This window comes from Sus scrofa, chromosome 9 (genome assembly GCF_000003025.6).
Source record: "Sus scrofa isolate TJ Tabasco breed Duroc chromosome 9, Sscrofa11.1, whole genome shotgun sequence".
In the NCBI taxonomy this organism is placed as follows: Eukaryota; Metazoa; Chordata; class Mammalia; order Artiodactyla; family Suidae; genus Sus; species Sus scrofa.
This window is the reverse complement of record NC_010451.4, coordinates 126,208,822-126,232,637: the sequence shown is the minus strand read 5'-3', so window position 1 is coordinate 126,232,637 and position 23,816 is coordinate 126,208,822. Positions and strand designations below refer to the sequence as shown.

The 23,816-nt window shown below is 39.9% G+C and overlaps 1 protein-coding gene across 8 annotated transcripts in view; it reads right to left on the bottom strand.

Annotated features, from left to right (window-relative positions):
• The window catches only part of RNF2 (ring finger protein 2), a 111,931-nt gene that overhangs the window by 51,930 nt on the left and 36,185 nt on the right, over positions 1-23,816 (bottom strand). The window contains exon 1 of one of the 8 annotated variants that reach the window (XM_003130379.6): positions 7,772-8,108. The exons of 3 other annotated variants lie outside the window; for them this stretch is intronic. The gene's annotated coding sequence lies outside the window, so the exon portion shown is untranslated. Of the gene's footprint in view, positions 1-927; positions 947-6,749; positions 6,769-7,544; positions 7,564-7,771; positions 8,109-23,816 lie in introns of those variants that run through there. 4 more of the 8 variants (XM_013979932.2, XM_021102630.1, XM_005667825.3 and 1 more) reach the window with 4 other exon arrangements.

Below are 23,816 nucleotides of genomic sequence, written 5' to 3'. Positions count from 1 at the left end.
CATGAGGTTGCGGGTGCAGTCCCTGGCCTTGCTCAATGGGTCTGGAATCTGGCATTGTCCTGAGCTGCGGTATAGGTCACAGATGTGGCTCAGATTCCATGTTGCTATGGCTGTGGTGTAGGCCAGCAGCTTCAGCTCCAATTCGACCCCTAGCCTGGGAACTTCCATATGCCTCGGGTGCAGCCCTAAAAAAACAAAACAAAACAAAAAAAGAGTAAAGCCAAAACCTAAAATTTATTTCCAAAGGAAATACATCAAAATTTAAGAGCAATTAAAATTGAGTGCTGAAATTTAACCTTTACAAAATTAAAATATAAAACTGTAAAAATTAATAAGTGAAACCTTAAAATTATTACATTTGACTAAAAAGACAACCTAATAATTTATGGATTCCCCCCAATGTTATCTCTTAATTACTCTTGAAAGGACTATGCAACATATTGCACATAGGGATTAAAACTAAAAACAATCCATTTAAGAAGTGAATGACACTTCTGTGAAACTCTGTGAAACATTTTTTTCGTCATTGGCACACCAATATTGTCTCAATTCTCCTGAATAAATTATTCCAGTAGGTTACTCAAAAGTTTCAGAATAAAACAAACTGGCATTAATAATCATATTATCTACATTATATATAACTGTAATATTAGCTTTTCAAAACTTATACAGACTTTTGTGGAAAAAATATTTCAGGAGACTAAACTGAAAAATTACCAAGCATCATTCTAGTAACTCAATAAGTCATGTTTTCTTCACAAATATGTCAATTAAAACTTTTAAGATCAAGGATAAGAAAATAAGTTCATTAAACAACAGATAGAATTTCTAATCTTGCTAAGTGCATTTTTAAAAGTACAGAGATTTTCTGCAACTGATATTGTAAAACAATGTATAAATAAAAACAAAACCACAACAGGTAATTACCAGTCAAAATAGTACCAGCATCTGTTTCTCACTCCCTCAGGCCCTTGTCATTTAAAAAAAAAATCTGCCGGAGCTCCTCTCGGAGCTCCTGTCGTGGCACAGCAGAAACGAATCTGAATAGGAACCATGAGGCTGCAGTTCAATCCCTGGCCTCACTCAGTGGGTTAAGGATCCGGCGTTGCTGTGAGCTGTGGTGCAGGTCACAGATGCGGCTTGGATCTGGTGTTGCTGCGGTGTAGGCCAGCAGCTGTAGCTTCGATTAGACCCCTCACCAGGGAACCTCCATATGCCTCGGGTGTGGCCCTAAAAAGCAAAAATAAATAAATAAATGTTTTAAAAATCTGCAAAGTGACAGTTTTATTCCTAGGTATACACATTTAGGGTACTGTCTCAGGATATAAGCAAGTATTTAATTCTGGTGAAAAGAAATTAATGAAGCACATCAACCTTAAAAGACATTTAAGGGAATGGGAATACTACATTATCGACCAGACTTGGGAAAAGTAGTGTTACAGGCCATCCACAACTCTCACAGCCCATTTTCATCCCAACAACAGTCTTAATATGGAAAGTCAAAAATTTGAAAGTAGACACACAACTACCCCCAGAATCCATGTCATCAGTCTCTGTCTCTCTCTCTCTTCACGTACACTTCCTTATATTTACTGTTTACCCCTTTTATCTGTATTACCTCTCGTGTCTTTACAAATAACCTGTAAGGTCAATGAGGGTGCTATTTCTTCTTCTTCCCTTTTTTTTTTTTAATCTTTACAGGAAAGAAAACACAGAGAAAGACCAGAAATCTTGCTAGTAGTGGAACCAGACCTAGAAACCGAGTCTCTTGCCTTCAATTCTACTATACACAACACTACCTCTTCTGTAATACAGGAAAGCCTTCTATAAAACATTTGGCTGGGTTCCAAGACAGCTGTCCCAGACTGAATTAGACTCTATACAGTAAATAGTGTAAACAGTGAGAGTTTAATGCAATTACTGGCACAGAAACATACATCTTTTTAAAAGTGAAAAATCAGCTGATTTCAGGTTAAATAGACAGTGTTGTGTACAGTGTGGGAAACAAGCAGAACTCTCTTCTAAAAGGAAGTCGAAATGAAGTATACAGATTTGCACATTTTACAACAGCTAATAGAGGTAGTGTAATCAACACAGAAGTGGAAAACAGAAAACAGAGTGGACAACTAAAAAGAACAATTTGGAGAAAAAAGCTGTATGACGCTTTCACTTTAGAAAATAAAATGAAGGACTTCTCCTCCCTTCGCCCCCATCCCCAAATAATTGAGATTTTCAAAACATCAAGCTCTAAAATAGTAAGAGAAATAGAGCAGGATTTATTTAGTCATCAAATGAAATCCCTGACAAAACTGCTGGATCTGGAATATAACTCATCAGAAATCCAAAGTCCTATTTCCATATCAGCTATTGTTACTGTACAGTTTAACCAATCATTTTAATCTTTCAATTTTCACATCTATAAAATCATAACACACTATTGAAACTATTTTCTAATGACTCTGAAAGGAGGAAACAATGCCTACAAAGGTAGCAAGCAGTATTTTAACTCCCATTATCCACTGCAAAAAATAAATACTTCCCAAACAGCTATGTGAAGTTCTAGGCTAACCTAAAAGTGCAGAAAGAATGATGATCTCTATAATCTAGAAAAATAAGGCACAGAAAAATGCTTAACTAGTGACAATAATTCCATGATAAAAAAAATTGAGGCATTTCAGATAAATAGCTTTCACAGGACAGCAGTCGAACAGAATGAAGTTTGGATTTGACCAAAATTCCAAATAAAAATAGCATTCACTAGGTTTAGTTAGGAAGAGAAGAGGAAAGTAGCTTGCTAGGACTTTGGGGTTCCCAAAACATATATTACTTATCTGTTACTGCATTTAACACACTGTATAATAGTTTGTCATCTCCACTTAAACTGTAACTTCCTCAAGGACAGAGACCTTGTTGAATTCATTTTATTCCATCCTCAATCCCCAGCATAGGGTCTGGCACAGAAGATAATCAATAAGTGTTTTCTGAACACACAAGCTAAGGAGATGATTCCTTGTTTAAATTACTTTAATCTACACTTCTTGTACAGGTCATTTTCTCATTGTCTCTCAACTCCAAAACCACCATTCTAGACTGTTCTGTGGGGCTGGCATGAGACTGTGCAACTGTATTTCACCAACTCTTCTGCCAAGGGGCTGTGCTAATGGAGGTAATGAGTGGAGATGGGAAAGCAGGAAGGGGGGCAAAGGGACTTCCAGTTACTGGTGGCAGCAATTAGTTCTGGCCTTCAGCTTCCTTCTCCCAGAAATAGCCTTAGCAGCTGAACAAGACTGACTTCCTCAAAAGCTGAGAACCAGGCCATCGAATCTCTTCTCTGAGCTCTCCAATGATTACTCTCATGATCTCCTTTTGCTCTTACACTCGTCTAACCAGCTCCCTACATTAAATCCCCTCCAATGTTGAAATTCCTACTGAAGTTCCTATTTTCTCTATTGGACATTAACACACTGTTAATCATACTGATTCTAAATGCTCTCCTTTGAAGTTTTTTTTTTTTTTTTGGTCTTTTTGTCTTTTTAGGGCCGCACCCACGGCATACGGAGGTTCCCAGGCTACGGGTCAAAATGGAGCTGTAGCCGCTGGCCTACACCAGAACCACAGCAACGCAGGATCTGAGTCACGTCTTTGACCAACACCACAGTTCATGGCAACACCAAATCCTTAACCCACTGAGCAAGGCCAGGGATCAAACCCTCGTCCTCATGGATGCTAGCTAGTCAGGTTCGTTAACCACTAAGCCACAACAGGAACTCCTCCTCTGAGCTATCTTGCCGCTTTACTGAAGGAAAAAAGTAAAGGAATTTTGGAGTTATTCCCATAGGTTAAAAGGTACTGTAGAAAGAATGCCAAACCCTTTAAATTTATGTATATTAAGTTAAAACACAAAAATCATGTAACTTTTGTGATTTAAACTATACAGCTTGCAAAGAAAAAAAAAAGAGGAAAATGAGAATTATTTAAACAGTGCACACTATTCCAAGCACACCCCCCCACATCCTCTCACTAGAGCACATGTATCCTAGAGAACATGTGAGATGGTGGAACGGACCTGCTGCTCCTCAGTGGTCTCAGTTCCCACAAGTCTCTCCTGGTATGAGCATGGCGCATGCTGATTCTTACATTTAGAATTTTTCTTGCTGTTGCTTAACATCACCGATAATGCAAGCTGACTACTTCGTCTAGTGTTCAACCCAAGAAACAGCAATCTGTTCCAACACTAAAGTTGAACTGAACTTACTGGTATGTTCTCCCGTCCTAAGGGATTTTCAAGCATAATTTTTTGCTACATGTGATTTTCATTTTATGCATTGACTTTAGCATCTGATTTCTTCATAAAATACAACTCCACTCTACAGCATAGAAACGAAAAGAAATCACTCTAGCAGGAGAGCCCAAATCAACACATCTGATGAAAACAAGTGACCAAAATGCTCTAATATTTTTCATATGGTTTGTTACTTCAGTTAATAAGATGTCCTCATAGGTAACCTGATCTAAGCTTAACTTCAAAACTAATTTTTCAGTATTGTACTTAATAAACTGACTTCTTAAAATTATGACAAAACGCCAGATCTGCAGAAGCAGCAAACATGTTTTAATGCATTCTTTAACTGAAATGAGAGAAAGCAAATTCAAGCAGTAAGAATCTCTCATGGAATTTTTAGCAATGTATGTATACAGCTCCCAAGCAGCCAACAGAAGGTATCACTAGGTCCAGACATATTAGTCCTCTTCAGCTGCCCAACATCCAAAAGACAACAGAGAGGTGAAAGGAATTTTAAACTTAAAAGTCCATGGCCAGTTCCACTGAAGATCCTCCACACAGCATAAAACTGGAGAGTGGGCCACCTATCCCCTTAGCATCTGTAAAGTCAGGAACTCGTCATCAATCTCCTACTCAAGTGCCAAGAGTCTCAATACCAGTCAGTATATCCATGTCAAATCAACCAAACTCCTTACAAGAGACCCAAAGGACTCGTCTGACTAGGAGGGATATAGGATAACTGGACCTACAGAAAATGGACAGGGTAACTGTATTGTACCTCTATGTACCCAAATTACATAGGGATCTACTCATTTAAACATAAACAAACATTCAATAAGCTACTATGGTAACCTAGGAATATAAGATTTCTGCGAAATGAAATAATCAGGAAATTAAATACTGGTGTCAAACGACAATGTCTTCCACACCATGTGTAATACACAGCACTAATTAAAAATCAAGTGTAGATCTGTATGCAGGCAGACTGTACACACTCTCAGTATTTTTCCTTTTTTATTTTTTTCATTTTTTTTTTTTTGTCTTTTTACCATTTCTTGGGCCACTCCCGTGGCATATGGAGGTTCCCAGGCTAGGGGTCTAATTGGAGCTGTAGCAGCCGGCCTACACCAGAGCCTCGGCAACTCGGGATCCGAGCCGCGTCTGCAACCTACACCACAGCTCACAGCAACGCCGGATCATTAACCCACTGAGCAAGGGCAAGGACCAAACCCGCAACCTCATGGTTCCTAGTCGGATTCGTTAACCACTGCGCCACGACGGGAACTCCTACTTTTCCTTTTTTAAAAAGTACAAACTGTGATGCATTCTCTAGTTTCTCCAGATCTAACGAATGAATCACTACAAAATTGTAAGGTGCTTTATGTCATACCAGAAACGCTGCCATAATTTTAATAAAGTGCATTTTAATGTTAACTCACTTCTCTTGCTGGAGGGAACTGTGCTTCTGTGCTAATGTACAGAAATGAAACTGTCACTGAAACATCTGGAAATATGTTATTCATTAGACATATATCACCTTTACTCCAAATACTACATAACATAAACACAAATCATAAATAAATTAAATTAAAGAGACAGACCTGACACCACATACGGAAGGTCAGTAACAAGCAAATGAAATTTCAAAGATGTTTGCTGACCTGCTCTATATTTCTGTCCACACAAACCACGGAGCTAGCAGTCTGACTGCTACATACTGGCTGAGGAAAAACTCAAAATTCTCAGAATGTTGAATGTCTGCATTGTCTACACTATGTTAACGGTTCTAATTTGAATTTTTTCTATGCAGCACATTTGAGGACCATCAGCATATTTTTCTAATACTCAAACGGACTAGCCTACTCGAAAATTCTGTATTTCATTCTCACACCTACTATAAACAACCTCAAATGTGTATTCCACAAGGGTACCTGAAGGAATTATCTCTAATCCTTCGAAAAAGTGAGGGGCCATATTTGCTGTGCCATCCTTAGAAAACAGTCATATAACTACCCATTATTTTACTAAAAATTACGTTAAACGTACAAACAAGAGCGTAGAAGATACCTGTTGATTGCGACAAGTAGAAATTTTAGAGGGAAAAAGGAATAACCAAGAGTCATACTGTTGACATTTAAATTCTTTATATAAACCAAAGGATGAAATATTTACTTTAAAACCAAGCCCTAACACCAATCTAAGTTATTAAAATATTCAACGACGATACTCTAACGCAAGTGGGGAAAGTAGGGCTTATCTGCCAATTACACTAGGTATTCCGGCTGATCATCTTGGAACTACCAAAAGTAGATTACGTAATGCAAATCACTGGTTCGCTACTTTTAAACATAATTTTCAGTCTAAAACACTGAAAACACTTCCTTTAAAAAAATTTTTAATAAAGCATTTTGCGAAAATACCGAATGCAAACCTACCCTTTTCATGGCAAACAAATATCTTTACATACCTCCAAGAAACCTGACGTTTTCAAACCATTCTACCACGTAAAGGCACACATTCTTTAAAACTTCCAACAGCCAGGCAGCAGATGCCCAAAAAGGTTTCAAGGAGATAAGCGTATAATTGGTCTTAGCGGCCAAATAATTGGCATGAACCTCAAAGTTTTAGAGACCATGTTTTTACTAACAGCATCTCCGGGAGCAGGGAGGCGACTTATGTAGGAGGGAAACGATCCTGACAACCAGGACGAGGGCTCTCCGGCGACACCGCGTACCAAAGACCTCAGCGTACACGATCCGGTTCCAAACTCGAAGCTTCCATCAGAACAAACCAAGTCACCCCCTCCCCCTACAACTCCTCCGGGGCAACCTCGCGGTTTTAGAAAGCAGCAACAGATACTCCCGAGCAGGCAGGAGGCACTCCAGGAATGTTTCACCAGGAGGGGTCTCCTGGCAGCCTAGAGGGAACCCCGACGCCGAGCATCGGCTCCATCCGCGAACCCGGACTCCAGCACCCGGGGGCAAAACGGAGCTCTTTGCACAAAGCGCCCCTGCCCCCGCCCCCACCCGGTGCGGACACACACCCCCGCCAGCAACAGAAAGCCCGGAGGAAAAACCCCGCATTCCACGCGGTTTGCCTCCCGAGAGGGGCCTCGGGGAGGCTGGGGCCCCGCGGGGAGGCGGTGGGGGGGGGGCGCATCGCAGTCCCGGCCTCCGCTCAGACGAGCGAGCGGCAAGCGGTTCGCACCGAAGGAACGAATCCCCGAGCTTCGCCCACGGGGTGCTCCCCAAGCCGGACTCACCACCCGCGCCGAGACCCTCGAAGGAACGGGAACAATGAGAGGCCGCCTCCCCCGCCATCCCCGCCCCGAGAGCGGCCGGGGGGGACGGCGCCATCGCCCCTCACACCCCCGCGGACACACACCCCCCCAGCCCCGGGGCGGCCGTCAGCCACCCGCAGCCCCGCCACGCCGACGCGCGGCCCGGCCCGCCGCTCCCGCGCCCCTCGCCTCCCCGCCGCCCCACTCACCGGCTCCCGCCCCAGCCCGGGGCTCCGCTGGCCGCGGCCGGAGTGAGACACGGGAAGAAGGCGCCGCGGCCGCCGGCGCCGCCGCACAATATGGCGAGCCTCGGCTTCCGCAATGGAGCTCGGGAAATACAACAGGGGCCGCTCAATATTCATGAGAGACCGAGGGGAAGCCGGCTTTGCCGGCGCGGCAGGGAGGGCGGGAAGGAGCGAGCAGGCGAAGGGGCGGAGGCGCGGGACGGGGACGTGCGCGGCGCGGGGAGGCCCGCGGCGCGAGGGGAGGGGGCGCCGCCGCGTGCTGCTCGGAGGCCCCGCGCCGCCGCCCCGCCCTGGCCGCTCGGCCCCGCCCCCGGGCGCCCTCCGCGGGGCGACGCAGCCCCCGGGCGACGCCCGCGAGACGGCGGCGCCACCTCGTTCCCGGCGCCGGCTCCCCTTGAGCGCTCCTCCCCCCGCCTGCGACCCCCGCCCCCTGCGCCCCACTGCACCGCCCTCGCCGGCTCCCGGGGGTCAGGCCGGACTCCTGCCCGCCGCGCCGGGGACTGCCTCCTGCTCTCACACCCATCCCACTCGCTGGGCTTTCAGCGTCCACAACTTCACCTGAACTTCGGCACTCTGCCATCCCCCTAAAACAAACACACACTTTCCATCCTTGGGTAGTGAACCCACAGGAGCTAATTCCGGGGAAAATGACCTTCAGTTCTCAGAGTATATGCTTGGACATCTGTAAGCATTTGTTCTCATCAGGGCTTCTTTCCTATCTTGCTGCTGTTTTACTCCTTCCTCTTAGGCCCCCTCCCAGTATTACCTTCTGAATTTGAGAATATAGGAAGTGGTAGATTTAACAGATGTAATTATTACCTAAAACACAACCAATTAGTCTCCAAAAAAGTATATAAAATGTGTATAAATGAAGCTACAAGCTGAAAAAGTAACAGTGAAAGAGTTCCCTGACCTCAAGATGGGTGAGGTGATCTGCTCTCCTGAAAAGATAACCAACACTACCAAGCGGTGAATGTGAAGGTACTTGTGGCACAAAGGAATAGACTGCACTGGGAATTGGGCGAACTAGGTTTATAGCCTCCAAAGTGCCTCTAACTATGTGATGACTGAATTACATAATTGCTCTGGTCTGTACTTTCCTCATTTGCAAAGTGAGAGGATTGTGCTGAATGATTCTTAGGTCCTTTCCTGATTTTGAACTCTCTACATGCAATCCCAAGTAAATGGTATGAATTTATATAAGATTTTGGAAAGAAAAGGATCGATTCCAGCTGATGTGTTCAGAGACAATTTGCTGAGGAGCTAGGATTTGAGTAGGACTGTGACGGACAGCTTTGGATAGGTAGAAAGAAAGAAGACAAGTATTAAAATATTAAAGACAAAACATTATGTGCCCTACCTAATAATCCATTAAGGTAAACAAGTGCAAAGCCAGTGACTTGAAAATTTCACCTGCTTTTTAAAGCTTTAAATAAGAAATGACAATTCCTTACAGGCCCTTCAAGGTTAAGCTCTTTTTCCAATGTGGAAAAAAAATAAAAATCAAAATAATCAGGAATACCCCCCCCCCGTAAGAGTCCACTTTCTGAAGATAGTGCAATTGCAGAAACACCTCCCTTCTTTGTTCACAACTGCATGTGTCTTTCAATTAAGGCTGTTGATAATTCAAAACCATTTGCTCTAGTGAAAATGCTTATGAAAATAATGATGTGTGGTTAAGATATTCAGTTGATATTGAGAAACGTGATCATTTGTAAAAAGCACAGGAACTTTATGGATAAAAGTTAAATATAGTACTTAAAGATTCACAGGAGAATTAATAGAAAAATGAAAAACTTATGGGATATCTGGATTAAATGTGATTAAAAAGCTAGACCTCAGGCTAGCATCCTTAATATGAAAGACATTACTGACAAATTAATGGAATGCATATTATTTTATCTCTTACCCAAAAACTTGGAGAGTATTATGGGCCTTTCCTGACTGCATCAATCAGGGAAGGCTATGTTACAATGTAGTACAAAGCATCTCCCAAATCACCATGGCTTAACACAAGAAAAGTTTACTGCTTGCTCATGCTTCATGTAAATCAGACTCATTCTATTCCAGTCACTCCAGAAACCTATTGACAGAGGGTTCACCATCTCACAGCAGTATCACCTGGAACACAGCAACTAAGTTTCCCGGCAGAGGAAGAAAGTGACTACTAAAGAATCCCTATGAACTTTCACAGCCTTAGCTTGGAAAGGAAACAGATCCCTGTTCACATGTCATTGGCCAAAACTGGTTGCAGGGCCTCCTCTGTCTGCAAGGGGGCTGAGTCCTTGAACCAAGGTTGAACTGAGCTCAGGAGAAGCAGTGATATTGGCGAACAATACTAACTCAGTCACTCTGACCCCATCAGTCCGCTTCTAGGTATTCTGAGAACACTCTTAAGAATCCTTATTTCATAACATTGGCTCTCCTGAGTGGCTTCAAGAAAGATATGGTTTCAAAAATAAATTCTCTGTATTCGTTAAGAGTTGATTATCATATAAATAGAATGGACTTAATATTTTTCTTCCCCTTTGTTTTAAATTGTATATTAATGTCAGGTCCATAGTCAGTCTATAAATAGTGATTTGACATCCAGCCTATGTTCTTTTCGCTAATTTTTTGACCTGACGTGAGGGACACTACCCTGAAAAACATTTTGTACTAACACTCTGCCCCCTTATTAAATGTGCTAATTGGAAGTGATAACCATATTTTAAGCAGGGAGATATTAACACTATATAACACAAGTATTATAGGTGGATGACTAGATGAACCCCAATTAGAAAGTTTCTTTTCCCTCAAAACTTCAGAAGTAACCTGTTAATAACATGGTGAATTGGGTAGAAATCTGTGATCAAGAAAGTCACCTAGGAGCTCCCGTCGTGGCGCAGGGGTTGACGAATCCGACTAGGAACCATGAGGTTGCAGGTTCGGTCCCTGGCCTGGCTCAGTGGGTTAAGGATCCGGCATTGCCGTGAGCTGTGGTGTAGGTCGCAGATGCGGCTCGGATCCCGCGTTGCTGTGGCTCCGGTGTAGGCCAGTGGGTATGGCTCCGATTCGACCCCTAGCCTGGGAACCCCCATATGCCGCAGGAGCAGCCCAAGAAATGGCAAAAAAGACAAAAAAAAAAATCACCTTTTTACTGGATTTCTGCTATGGTAATGCTACAAACTCAGAGATTAGTTCAGCTCAGTCAACTTTATTGAGTGTTCACTACATGCCAACAGTTTGCTCAGTGCTTGGAATAAGGATATGAATGTAACTAGCATACAAGTTCCGTGAAAGCAGAAATCTTAATCACCAGTGTATAACTAGCATAGCGCTTAGCATACAGTAGGTGCTCAATAAATGGGTGTTAAGAGAATGGGAAAGACTGGGAATCTCAGTGTGTATGTGAAATAGGATAGTTCATGAAGCTTGATTTGCCTCACTTTTACCACTTCAGAGCAGACCTTTCTGTCAAGATTGCATTTAGTCCTCCAGAGCCCTTCCCCGTATTTAGGCAGTGTGTCTTAAATGGAAATTCATGTCTGCCTATTCTATATCCACTACATGGATTTCTTTTCAGCTGTTCTCCAGATACCTAATTGTTATCTGTTTATCTGAGATGAAGATTGCAGGCCACCAAAACTTTGTTAATAAAAAGCTCTCTCCTGGTACAGCCACTATGGAGAACAGCTTGGAGATACCTTAGAAATCTATACATAGAACTTCCATATGACCCCACAATCCACTCTTGGGCATCTATCCAGACAAAACTCTACTTAAAAGAGACACATGCACCCGCATGTTCATTGCAGCACTATTCACAATAGCCAAGACATGGAAACAACCCAAATGTCCATCGACAGATGATTGTATTCGGAAGATGTGGTATATATATACACAATGGAATACTACTCAGCCATAAAAAAGAATGACATCATGCCATTTGCAGCAACATGGATGGAACTAGAGAATCTCATACTGAGTGAAATGAGCCAGAAAGACAAAGACAAATACCATATGATATCCTTATAACTGGAATCTAATATCCAGCACAAATGAACATCTCTCCTCAGAAAAGAAAATCATGGACTTGGAGAAGAGACTGCCTGATGGGAGGGGGAGGGAATGGGAGGGATCGGGAGCTTGGGCTTATCAGACACAAGTTAGAATAGATTTACAAGGAGATCCTGCTGAATAGCATTGAGAACTTTGTCTAGATACTCATGTTGCAACAGAAGAAAGGGTGGGGGAAAAAATGTAATTGTAATGTATACATGTAAGGATAACCTGACCCCCTTGCGGTACAGTGGGAAAATTTAAAAAAATATTAAAAAAAAGCTCTCTCTCTTTATATATCACAGTTTATAGAACATGTTTATACCCATCATTTCACTGAATCTTCAGAACAATTCTCCAAGGTATTATTCCTACTCCATAGAGGAGGGCAATGTGACTTCTGTGGTTAACTAACTCTCCCAAACATTGATTCCTAAGGGGCAGGGCTGAGGCTCAAACCGAGGTCGTCGACTCCGAGTCCAGGATACATCCCACTGTGCCTTCCATGTCTGTGCCGCATGTACGACTCCAGCATTTGTCTTCTTTCTAGTGGGTAAGTGGTCTGAGACAAACATCTCCGAGCTTCCTCTCAACACTAATATTTATTCCAATCCTCACATGCTAACAAATAGTCTCTGAACCTGATCTTTGACAGAAAACCATCAAGTTTTGGGTTTTTTCTCAGAAAAGTTACTTTAAAAAATTAAAACTAAAAGGTAGGCTAAAAGACTGGAATAGCTTGGACTTTAATCACTATGTATATTACATATATAACTGTCAAAACATGTCTCCTACCAAAATCTCTATTTGCCGTCTTTTAAATGTGCTGTGCTTTCTTTGAAAGGGTCAAATTAGGTAGGAACATTGTGCAAAAGCCTAAAGAGACCTATAATTCAAGATGGCTTCAGGAAGCAGGCAACTCAAGATTTACTACCTCTTCAGCTGAAAAAATATAGTTCTAGCCACAAGCTTTTGTAAGTTTTATTTGTATTTCAGCATAGTGCATTTCCTTTTGTGACACTTCCCTGGGTGTTTTAGTTCATTGTTCCTTTTTATGTTCCCAAGACAAGCAATATAATTGGCGCTACTCTTCACTGTTCAGCTTAGTGTTAAACAAATTAAATGAGATGGGCTAGTTAGACTTTCAGGGAGAAATAAACAATATTGCTATTTCCCTCCTATGGAGACTTGGAATGGTATTTTATATGTCCCAGATGTGGCCACATTCTGCTTAACATCTGTTAGTGCATTTTATTAAAATAATGAACTAGCATGTGTTTGAAAAGTCAAAAGAATGAATAAAAGTTTTCATTCTGATGCATCACAAATAGCCAACTCTTTCTTTTGTAATTAATAATGGAGGAATAATAAACAGAGAATATTATTGTGATAGCCAATTTCATATGTAAAATAAAGTGTGATTTGATAATTATTGGCTTCAGCTTTCTAATATGAAGTAAATTTATTCTATTCAAACAAATTTTGTAGTTTTTTTCCTTTCAAAATGTTTACTGCAAGAGATGAGATCTGTGCCTTGGCATTGATCTAAGAACACCAAGAATAATCTTGGAAACTAACAAGGAATAGATAATTAAGATCCAGACACTCAGAACTAAAATGGAAATTTCCCTGGAAAAGAAGGCTGGAAGATCCCAGGGGTAACATACAGATGAAGAGTACAAAATATTTAAATCGAGTTACAGCTTGCTCACATGCTTTTGTGGACATTTTAATTTTTCCCTCTTAAAACAAGCATGGTGCTAGAATGCTTTTGTGGGGTGAGAGAGTGGAGGGTAAAGACATCTCTTCTCTAACACATTTCTTGGAAATGTTTTTTAGTAAAGAATTCAAAAGAACTGCCAGATCCCACCCATACAAAGAAAATTTTGTTTTATTTTAAACTACATCAAGATCTGGAAACCCCTGCAGTATCCATCTGCTGAGTAATTAGCATTTTATACTCCACAAAAGTAAACCATTTAGATATACACTGAATAACACACTAAAGTAGGTTATAATTGAGGGAAATCTGAAAACCATCCTGGTCAACCTAGAATACTGAAGTTTTATGTGTTACATCCAAGAAGAGATATTTTCTAAGGATTTTTTTCTGTAGAAAACTGGTTTTTATCTTTTGAAAAAATTTATTGAAGTAGAGCTGAGATGATATTAATTTCAGGTGTGCAACATGTATTTCCATATTTTTATACATTAGACACCATATGATAAATATTATACAGTAGTATAAAATACTGAATATATTCCCTGTGTCCTACACTGTATCACTGCTAGTTTATAACTGCTAGTTTGTATCTCTTAATCTTTTTACCTATTTCACCCATCCCCTGCCCCCATCTTCCCTCTGGAAACCACTAGTTTGTCTATCTGTGAGTCTGTTTCTATTTTGTCATATTTGTTCATTTTTTCTTTTTCTTTTTTTTTAGATTCCACATATAAGAAAAACATACAGTCTTGTCTTTCTCTGACTTATTTCACTAAGCATAATACTCTCCAGGTCCATCCATGTTGTCACAAATGGCAAGACTCCCTTCTTTTTCATAATTGACTGTGGTTCCTTAAGAATTATGAGATCTAAAAAAAAAAAAAAAAAAGGAGTTCCCGTCGTGGCGCAGTGGTTAACGAATCCGACTAGGAACCATGAGGTTGCGGGTTTGGTCCCTGCCCTTGCTCAGTGGGTTAACGATCCGGCGTTGCCGTGAGCTGTGGTGTAGGTTGCAGACGCGGCTTGGGTCCTTGGATCCAGCGTTGCTGTGGCTCTGGCGTAGGCTGGTGGCTGCAGCTCCGATTCAACCCCTAGCCTGGGAACCTCCATATGCCGTGGGAGCGGCCGAAGAAATAGCAAAAAAAAAAAAAAAAAAAAAAAAAAGAATTAGGAGATCTGCCACATATGGAGTAAGATGAAATAAAGGTGACTACAAATGAAGCTTCTTATCATAGTATCCTATTAGGAGTGTATAGGTGGCCTAACTCACCTTGTTGTGTCCCTCTCCGACAATCACTCCTCCACTGATCTAATTAGTTCTTGTTCTAGAACAGTATTAATGTTCAGTTAGTGGAGAAATCACTAAGCCAATTCCTTGACTTCTTGACACTTATACATCCTTAGCCTCCAGTTTCACTCTTGCACTTCATCATAGTAGCTACCCTGGTGTGATCCTCCCTTTAATTTGAAAGACTACTCTGGGCCTGACCTCAACACAGATGTATGTCTCTTACTCTACATGATCCAGTTCTTAGCTGTTTGCCAACCTATTCATTTCCTGACCTGGCTCTTTAATTAGGCTTGGCCATATTCTCATCTCAGCCAAGCTTAGAGCTTGACACATACTGAGTGCAAAATGTATTACAAGAAGCTGTCACAAATATAACCTGTAGACAACATGTCATCTGTCTTTCCAAAAGAGCCATCTCTGTCAACGAATGAAGAAAATACGGAGTTCTTTAATGGAAAAGAACAGAGAAGCAATGAGGCTGCTATCTTTGGAACTGAACACTCCAGGAATGATCCTGGGTCAGGAGAACCCATGTTAGGAATGTCATGTGATATTGTTGCAGCTGCCCAAAGAAAAATTATGACCAACAGGAAAGTTTGTTACTGGTAGACTTTCAAGTAGAACTGTATTTGCAGTCAAATGTTCTACCCCTGAGCGGTAGCCTCTCAGGTAGAACTATATTTAGATGTTGACTTTAAAGAGTCTTGTCAAAATACAGTAGCATTTCATATCAAGAGTGAAAGTTTAAAATTCTATATATTAATCATAAATTCCAGTTGGCACTCAAAGCATGACGAGTTCTCAAACCACATTTAATGTCTTTCTCCCCCATTCACTTGCTTAGTTTAGCTGTGTGTGCTTATGGTCCTCCTCCCCTCATAGTGAAAGCAGCAGGGGGTGGAAATGTCATTGCTCATCTTTTGACACCAGTCATTACTCAGTATTTGATACAATGTAATAGACAGACAGATAGATAGACAGACAGATATGCCTTGCTCCTAAGATACAGTTTTGCTTTTAAGTAATGGTAATAACTACAGCTCTTTTAAAACAGTCAATAAAAATACTTGCTTTATATATTTTACAAATAGGGTTTAACTTAATCATTACCATAACATTTAGAGAAATGCAAATTTGAGTAGGTACAATTTTCTACCTAGCATGTTCAGGAAATACTCACTGTTGGTCAATGTTTATGAACACAGCTATTGCATACTTTATTGATGTGCAGGAAAAAAATGACACAACTTCTTAAAAGCAAAATTTTGTCATTATTTCTCAAAAAAATTTTTTTTTTTTTTTTTTTGCCTTTTTAGGGCCACACCCGCAGCATATGGAGTTTCTCAGACTAGGGTTGAATCAGAGCTGTAGCTTCTGGCCTACACCACAGCCACAAGCAACGCCAGATCTGAGCCATGTCTGGGACCTACACCACACCTCATGGCAACACTGGATCCTTAACCCACTGAAACAGGCCAGGGATTGAACCTGTGTCCTCATGGATACTAGTCAGATTGGTTTCTGCTGAGCCATGATGGGAACTCCTCAAAATGTTTAATGTATATATCTGCAGCCTAAGAAATACAATTCCAGGAATGTATCCTACAGGAGTACTCACATAGTGTACGAAGCAATACATACATGAATATTAATTTTTGCATTGATTGTGTTTGTTAAAAAACTGAATATAACCATTTTTGCTAAAGAAATTTTGGTATATCTATACAGTATTATATAGGTATTAAAAAGAATGAGATGGAGCTACAAGTACTGATATAGAAAGATATATATTAAATAATAATATATTCTTAAATAAAAATATGTACCATATTTATCAGTTCTCAGCAATACGTACCATATATCCCATTTTTGTAATATAAAAATATTTAAAAGAATATACACCAAACTATTCATAGGAATTGATTTTATTATATATATATTATTATTATTTTTTTTTTTGGTCTTTTGTCTTTTTAGGGCTGCACCTACAGCATATGGAGTTTCCGAGGCTAGGGGTCAAATACAAAGTGTAGCTGCTGGCCTACACCATAGCCATAGCAGCTTATAATCCAAGCTGTGTCTGTGAACTACATCACAGCTCACGGCAATGCCGGATCCTTAACCCACTGAGCAAGGCCAGGGATCGAACCCGCGTCCTCATGGATACTAGTCGGGTTCATTAACTGCTGAGCCATGACTGTCACTTCCGAGATGAACTGATTACATTTAAGGAGAGGAGGACTCTAAGGACTTTTAGTTTCTAAAAGTATTTCTGTATTGTTTGGATGTTTCACGATGGAATAAAACATTGTGTCATCATAAAAGTAGTAATGATACAATTACATATAAAAAGTAATCTTATTTGATAAAAATAAGTGAAAATCTCAGCACATATCTACCTGTTATTGACTGAAGGACTGAGGTAGAGAAAACAATTGTTCTAGATCAAGCATCATCAGCAAAACAAATAGAAAAACTAGAACTTGGAAATTCTTTGCTTTGTTTCTAGAGATCTAGTTGTATACCGGCCTTGAAAATCAGGGATTCAAATGGTTTGTTAAACGAGATCTCAGTCTCTATTCCCCTAAACATTCCTAACCCTACTTAGCAAAAATTTAGGCTAACCATGGACAAACTAATGATTATAGAGCCCTCAAATAGCAACCCTTTCAAAGAGTTCTAGGACCTATATAATTATCTTGGGATTCTATTCTCCTCCTACTAATTTTTATCCCACAGTCTCTAGGGAAAATATCAGGTGTTGTTTGCTAATTAGACTCCTTAGTACTCCCTCAAGAAATTCCTACTGATTTAGCATGTGATTGCAGGAAGTAAGTACAAATTGAAGGTTGAGAATCAAATATTTGAATTTTCCACTCGTATATCTCTATTCCAGAGAATCCTGCCACCCCCACCCCCAGCCCCCAGGCTCTGTAAGATCACCATATGGTAAAAAGCTTGGGCAATGTATTAGGCTGGGCTCAGGAGACTTGACTTCCTTCCAGCATGTCTCAAGTGACCCAAGGGGTCACAGCAAAAGTGCTAGCCACTAAAGTTGGGGTAGAGTGGGGATGAGGTTATACAGAGAGAGGGGAGCTCAGGGACTGACTGAAAAGGACAGGTTGTTTCTCTAAAGTGGCCAAATGCCCAGATCTGGAGCAAGAACACAATACACAGACAAGGAGGAAGTCCATGAAATCAGGGCTTAGGACAAGTTCAGGGGGTGCAAGGTGTCCACCTGAAAGTTGAATCAGAGGATCTGAAGCCAGGAACATCAAAGGAGCTACCTCTCTGCCTCTTTCAGTAGAGAGGATGACAACAGAGGTGATGAATAAGGGAGAGGTACAAGGCTCTTGTGAGCTGAGGCTGCCAAAGGAACCCCAACCCTATGTCCTTAAGTTGCAGGTGGGCCAAATCTGAAGACACAGGCAAAACAGAGAATTACTGAGTGAGGGTCATGAGAAGCAGAGGGGCAGTAAGGAAAAGTAGAGATGTGGATCCAAATAGTGCACTGAAATTGGAAAAAGCTCCTGAGATAGATGAGAGGAATCAGAGTGAGTTGAAGAGAGCCAGGGCCAGTGAGAGGTGGACATGTGATAACTCTTGCAGTTCTTCTAATTTCTTTGACCCTCTCTAGCTCAGTCTCTTTTGTTGCTTCTTATTATCACTCCAAACTCTAACTTTTATAATGTCCCAGGGTTTAGTCTTAGGACCTTTTTCCCTCTTAATTTATATCCTCTTCCTCAGTGATCCTATTCAGTCACATGGCTATAAGCACTACCCATATGGTGACAACTCCCTATTTTCTCCAGAATTACGACTTCTATAAGTTTCTGGAAACTTAAAGACCTCTCCAAACTTATATCCAACACCCTATTCAGTCTCTCCACTCGGATGTCTAATGGGCATCTCAAATATAAAATGCCTAAAAAGCATCGTCATCTTTGAAATGTAAACAAAGAAAAATACGTGATTCTTAACTATAATTTGTAGTTGTGATATCTATACGGCTCTATTAGACCCAGTTAAAAGAAAGCAGTCTTTCTAATTACTTAAAACTGTGTAAATAACTCAAATTTAAAATTAATGCTTTAAGTATATGTTCATGTATGTTTGATTATACATTCTCTTGGTAAGAGTCTACAATTAACCAGACTCAGCAATTCTAAGAAACATAAGACATAGACCCCATTCTCAAATAACTCAGCATCTAGTAGGAGAGACACACACACACCAAATGTAGTGCGGCCGATGAGAGAAAGGCCACAGAAATAACTTTCCCTTGAGGGCCATTATTAATGACACACTATGGAATAGCATCTCTCATAAGCCTCCACTTTTGACAGCATTAGTCCCGGAAATTAGAAGAGGGGTAGGTAAAATCACAACTGTGCTAATATCCAACAATCTCATAAAGTTTGTATGTGTTAGGTACTACGCTAAGTATTTTATAAGCATTGTCTTATTTAATTTTTTTTTTTTTTTTTTTGTCTTTTTGCCATTTCTTGGGCTACTCCCACGGCACATGGAGGTTCCCAGGCTAGGGGTTGAATCGGAGCTGAGCCACTGGCCTACGCCAGAGCCACAGCAACACGGGATCTGAGCCGCATCTGCAACGTACACCACAGCTCATAGCAACGCCGGATCCATAACCCACTGAGCGAGGCCAGGGATCGAACCCATAACCTCATGGTTCCTAGTCAGATTCGTAACCACTGCGCCATGACGGGAACTCTGAGTCTCATTTAATCTTTACAACCTTATAAGGAAGTTACTACCATCATTATCACCATTTTATGGATTAGAAAATAGAGGTTTAAAGCATTTCAACACTTGCCTAAGTCACCCTCAAGCAATAGGGTGGGCAAATTCATGTCCTTAACCACAATTTTAAACTGTCTTCTCACAACTGATGGTCTGTCTTGCTTTAACTAATAAAAATCAGGATAAGGTTTTCTTCAATATTTGTTCTAAAATAAGATAATAAATTTATGAATAATCCAAATAGTGAATATCCATTACACTTTAATGATAATCCCCAGTTACTAAACATAGTTGGATAAAAAGGACTACAGCCTAGGAAGTTGTACAATGTTGGGTTCAGTTTTTCAAAGCTCATAAAGACACGGCAGCAGCAAAGACTGTTCATTTCAAGTTTCCCACTGATTACCTTTAGAAACAAGTTCTTAGTTCTAAAGCACACATCCCGTATTTTGAGCTTTCTCTTATTACTATGAATAGATGAGTTAAGATGGAAAAATCATCAGACTTGCAAAGGCTAAGAGACTAGAAGTCAAAGCCTGAAGGGATACAGTCTTTCAAATTTATTATCTGTGATGCACTGATTTATCACATATGGTGGGAATTTAAACCAGATGTGTGCTTCATGGAAGAGGCCATCCCATGACTGGAGAGTGGAATGTGACCTCAAGTTGAAAGTAAAGGATCAGAACTTGTAGGTGGTTCCGAAGTTTCCTTTTATGCCAGTTGTATAATAAAATAAAATTCTCCAATCATCTTTTCAAATTAACTGAGACTTCATTTCTTAATCTGGAAGTTATTGAAGCTTCTGGCTTTTGAAATGCAGTTATTTTCACCGAAATGCAATTATATTTGATAAATATTTCAAAGATCTAAGGTTTCTGAGTAACTTTTACTTAATCTAAAGCAAAATATCCTTGGAAAATACAGCTCTGATATGTAAATATTAACATTTAACACATCCCCACTTTCTCTATTCTCATCTGGAATTTCAGACACATCCCATTTCAATAGTTAGAATCCAATAACACATCTTTGTCTGACATCTGCTTTTCTTTAACTGAAACTATAAAAAACGTCTATTCTTTCAAGTCACGTTTAAGTATTGAAAGTAATTTCATTTTAAGGATGAATATATCTCAGGGGAAAAAAAAGATTGTTTTCAACATTAGCCTAATGTATCTACCTACAGTTATATAATCTTTATATTTTTAAAAGTTCAAAATCATCAGTAGAGAAAACATTTCTCATAATAAGAGCTTTAGTTTGGAAACAGTCTTGGAACAAAACATATACAATATAGAGTAACTTTGCAGTCATTCCTCTAGTTTTGAGGGGAAATTATCTTTAAAATCATAAGTTAAGCAAAGATTTTTCTCTCAAAAGTACTTGTGATTTAGTTTTCAGTTTATTTATACTATATATTTATGTGACTAGATAAATTTTCAAAAATAATCTCATCAATTTAGACAGTTTCACAGGAGAACAGCTCAAGACAATGATCATACCATGGAGACACCCACGCATGCACACATACACACAAGCTGACCAGCAAAGAGAGTTAAGAGAGTTAATTTGCTTACAGCTAGAGTGATCATTGATAGTGTAAGAGAAGCAGAGAAGGAAGGTCTCTATATATATATAAGGAGTTATCAGTTGGAAACTAGACACATGCCTGGAAGAAGCTACCTGAATGTCTTATTGCATGTCTACAAACTGCCAAAACAATTTGTTCATTTCTTTAACTTGCCTCAAATGTGTATTCAACAACCATTGTGTTCTGGACACTCCTCCAGGCATGAGAGGGAAAGAAAATAAAAAGATGTATACATGTCCTGCTTAATAAGCTTAAGGTCATATTTCTTTTTCTGGGAGGGGGGATTTCATTAATTTTATTATCAGTAATCAAAATATTTTTGAGTGACTAATATGTAGAGTTTAGGCAGAGGCTTTGCACATTTCTTTCTTGTGGAGGTAAAAGTTAACATGTTGCCAGTACCTGTTAACTGTATAATTGTATATACTCTTGTAGCCAACACGCCAATCAAGATGTAAGACATTCCCTTCACCCCTAGCCTTCACCCCTAGAAAGTTCCTTTATGTCCTTTTTTAGTCAATCTCCCTTCCCAAATAGGCAACCATGGTTTTGGCTTTTTTTGTTTTGTTTTTTTTGTCTTTTTAGGGCCACACCTGAGGTATATGGAGGTTCCCAGGCTAGGGATCTAATAAGAGCTATAGTTGCCAGCCTACACCACAGCAATGCCAGGTCCAGGCTGCATCTTCGACCTACACCACAGCTCACGGCAACACTGTATCCTTAAACCGCTGAGCGAGGCCAGGGATCAAACCTGCTACCTTACAGTTCCTAGTTAGATTCATTTCCGCTGTGCCAGGACAGAAACTCCGTAGGTTACCATGTTCTGATTTCTATCACTATGGGTTAGTTTGTTTGCTCTTAAAGTCACATAAATGAATTATGCAATAAGTATTCTTTTGTATCTGATTCTTTTACTTGGTACAATGTTTTAGAGATTCATCCATATTGTCCTTATTATTAGTTCATTCTGTTTTATTACTGAGTAATATTCCTGTGTATAAATATACAAGATTTTTTTTCAAAAATCTATTATCCTGTTGATAAACATTTGTATTTGCTTCCAGTTTTTGTTTTGTTTTGCTTTGGATTTTTTTTTGGGGGGGGGGGGTAGAGCTGCTATTAACATTCTTGGTCAAGTTTTTGTGAATGTGTATTTTCCTTCTCTTGGATAAATACCTAGGATTGGAATTGCTGGGTCATTAGGCGGGTGTATAATTTTATAAGCTCCCAAACAGTTGCCCAAAGAGGCTGTATTATTTTATACTCTCAAGAGCAGTGTATGAGAGTTCCCCCTATACCACATTCATGCCAACAATTGATGTTAATATTTAGTTTTAGCCATTTTAGAGAGTGTGAAGTAGAATTTCAATGTGGTTTTAATTCATATTTATCTGATGACAAATCATGTCAAGTTGCTTTTCATGTGCTTATTGGCCACTAATATGCCTGCTTTTGTGAAATATCTGTTCGAGTCGACTTAAGCTGCTGCAATGACAATGCATAACCCTTTTATTTTTTATTTGTAGGAGTCCTTTATATATAATCGTATAAGGATATAAGTTCTTTATCATATATATATAGGAATATTCTCAGTTTATGGCTTACATTTTTAATGGGCTTTATTTTTTAGAAGAGTTTTAGGTTAACAGCAAAACTGACAAGAAGGCATCAGTATTTCCATATACTCATGCCCCTACACAGTCTCCCTCACAATCAACATTCTGCACCCTAAGTCCATGGTTTATATTAGGGTTTTCAATGAATTTGGATGATTGTATGATGTGCATCTACCATTATAGTATCGTACAGAGAGTTTCAACGCCCTAAAATTCCTCTATGCTCTGCCTTTACATGCCTCTCTTCCCCGAACTCCTGTCAACCACTGATCTTTCTACTGTTTCTGTACTTTTGCCTTTAGATTGTTCTAATTAAAGAATGATATATGTATACACTGTGAATAGAGTAACACAATCAAGCTAATTAAAAAATCCGTCACTTCACAGGTTACTATTTTTTGTGTATGTGGTAAGAATACTTAAAATCAGTTGTCTTAAAAACATGGACTACTTCTTGAATTTGCATGTCATCCTTGTACAAGGGCCATGCTGGTCTTTTCTGTATCATTCCAATGTTAGTACATAAGCTGCTGAAGTGAGCACTCAAGATTTATTTTTTCTATACATTTTTCTAGTTGTTCCAACACCATTTGTTGAAAAGACTTCCTATCTTAATGAGTTGACTTGGCATCTTTGTAAATATTTGATTAACCATATATGTGTGCAGGTCTGTTTTTAATTTTACTATTCTGTTCTACACACACACATGCGTGCACGCGCGTGCGCGCACACACACACACACACACACACTGTGCTGTATGATCCAGGCTGGATTCATTATTATAGTTTTGCTATAATTTCCATATTAATTATAATGATATCCATTTTGAAAATCCCATTTTACAAAACTAAAACTGAAATGTTTTCACGGGTCCCTAAAAGTACGGTGGGTCCAAGGCACTTGCCTTCTGTGCCTAAGGATAATTGGCTATGGTAGAGGAAAAGCTAGCTTCTACACCTGTACCATGTCAGAAACTAGG